Source organism: Monopterus albus, unplaced genomic scaffold (genome assembly GCF_001952655.1).
Source record: "Monopterus albus unplaced genomic scaffold, M_albus_1.0 scaffold125.1, whole genome shotgun sequence".
NCBI lineage: Eukaryota > Metazoa > Chordata > Actinopteri > Synbranchiformes > Synbranchidae > Monopterus > Monopterus albus.
In genome coordinates this window covers 6,812-8,905 of record NW_018128005.1, presented here as the reverse complement: position 1 = coordinate 8,905, position 2,094 = coordinate 6,812, and positions in this window count along the sequence as shown.

The window sequence follows — 2,094 nt, the reverse complement described above, 5'->3', positions numbered from 1 at the left end:
AATGGTTTCTTATTCTGATAGGGATGTTTTTTTATTTTTGGGTTTTTAATACTTTGTAGTTTGTTTTGTATAGGTTTTTGTTTTATTATTATCTTGTATTGGTGTCCTTTTGTGAATCACTTTGGGCTCCTGTCGAGTTGTAAAGTGCTATATAAATAAACTATTATTATTATTATTATTACTGTAGTGTTGAAAGTAGAAGAGATTTAAATAGTTGTAAATTTAAGGTCTCATTGGTGCTGAAATGAAATAAACTAAAATAAATCAATCAACATTGTTTACAATGGCTCTTTTAAGCTATTTGTCAAGAAAAACCACCAAACATCTGATGTCTGATTGTTTATCATCGCAACCTCTTGGTTTATGACAGCCATTTGGAAGAAACAAGTAATATGAAACATCACCTTGGAATCCGAGATCTTGTGATTTTTCTGTATTGGTTTCACTTTTTTGAATGGCAAATAAAATAAAATAAACAATCAATAATGAAGGAGGTTGTAAACAAGTGCCTATATTGTCTAAATGTCTATCTTCAGCCCTTGTGTTTCTTGCCCTCTGTGACCATTGTTAAAATCTGCACCTCACTTCTCTCATGCTCCTGCTAATACAAGGTTATAAGGTTATATGCGTTTTTTCAAACCACTATGGCTCATTTCATAAATGGACCGTGGAGGTTTCCTGTGCAGTTACAACCCAGGATGGGAGCAGAGCTATTAGACTTAGGAGGTAAGAGGCCATGTTCTCTAGCACAGAAAGTGCACGACAAAGAGTGAGGCAAAACCAGGGTTATCATCGGTTTGGCATGCCACCCCCCTGGGGACCCCTTCAATGTACACCTGGTCATTTTCATAAGACAGTTGTTGTTTTGCTCGGTGGAGCGAGAAAGTGGTGGTCGTAGACCCCCGGGTCCCAAGTGCTAACACCTTTGCTGGTACTATTTGGAATGGCATAAGCAATGTCACCAGAGCGCAGCCTCCCTGCCAGTCAGGTGGGAGTTTGGGCCGCAGTTTAAGGTCCCCACACAGCCACCAAAGGTCAGACCTGGAGATCTTCCAGGAGGAGGAGTTATACAGGGAACAAATAATGACTGGTCTGACATGTTTCATTAGTGGGTAGCTTTGTTGATTTAAAGAGAGAGAGAGCACACTTCAGGCCTCAAGGATCAATCTAATCTAAATGAAGAGGTAGCTAAGAACAGTCTCAATGCTGCACATGCAATACAGTTGAATACATTCGTCGCTCTAACAGTATACATTACCCAGCTGAACCAGTTGCCCCCCAGTTGGACTGTCCAACTCAATCGCCTCAAAGATTAGCACTGACTATATGGGTTTATTTAGAGAAAATATTTAGATAGAATAAAAATATTTATTTAGAAAATATGTGGGGATTCACCTGAACAGGACAATTCATCGATAGTTGGAATTTGACATTTAACGCTGGGTTTTTAAATGTTTCTTGTAAGCCCAGAACCTTGCACAGAGACCAGGGGATTTATTTTAACATGAAATACAGTGTCCTTGACATAGGAGGTAAGCTGCATTACAATATAAAGTGGGCACTAGATTGAACCTTCAGGCAAAACTTACGTACTTACGTACGTACTTGTGACACATTTTGATACTTTGATACATTCTGGCAAGTTAAGGCTGTTAGCGAAGGTTAAGCCGTTTTTATCACGTGCAAATCTGGAAAAAGCTATCCATGCTTTTATCACAGTGCGTCTGGACTATTGTAACGCTCTTTATGCCGGCCTGTCGCAATCCTCTCTCCAAAAGTTGCAATTAGTTCAAAATGCGGCAGCCCGGCTGCTGTCCAACACATCAAAATTTGTCAGGAATGGTGTGCAGCAATGCCAAATGGTGTTTGTAGTGAACTCAATTATAAGGCCAGACGACTTGAGGTAGAGACAGGATCTTTTACTTGCTGTAACCAAACAACCACTTCATAATCCAGGATCACAATCAGGTTACAAAAACAGACATCCGAGGTCAGGAACAGAGTGTCAGGCAAGGTAAGATAGCTAGAGAGTCAGAGCTGGAGTCTAGAACAATCTGGCAGCGTCCTCCCATGAGGACGCTGCCTAAATAGAGG